General features: G+C 38.9%; 1 protein-coding gene across 1 annotated transcript in view; it reads right to left on the bottom strand.

Annotated features, from left to right (window-relative positions):
• Window positions 1-244, bottom strand: part of LOC119589522 (glucose dehydrogenase [FAD, quinone]-like) — a 9711-nt gene that overhangs the window by 781 nt on the left and 8686 nt on the right. The window lies entirely within an intron of this gene.

Below are 244 nucleotides of genomic sequence, written 5' to 3'. Positions count from 1 at the left end.
GGCTTGGTGGGAACGCACCCTAAATGGAAGGGAAAGTTCAATGAACACATGTCTGATTCTGCATTTTAGGAAATTTCCTCTGCGTGGTGTCTGTGGAATTTGAGTGTGTGTTAGATATCGTTAGATATTATTGGTAATATTGTCAATGGGGTCTTGTAATTGTACAGCTGTTTTTGCTCGTCTTTGAGTGCATTTGTAGTTGTGGTTAATTTGTATATTCACCGGTTTATCATCATCATCTCTG

Source organism: Penaeus monodon, chromosome 25 (genome assembly GCF_015228065.2).
Source record: "Penaeus monodon isolate SGIC_2016 chromosome 25, NSTDA_Pmon_1, whole genome shotgun sequence".
Taxonomy (NCBI): Eukaryota; Metazoa; Arthropoda; class Malacostraca; order Decapoda; family Penaeidae; genus Penaeus; species Penaeus monodon.
This window is presented reverse-complemented; position numbering and strand designations above follow the sequence as displayed.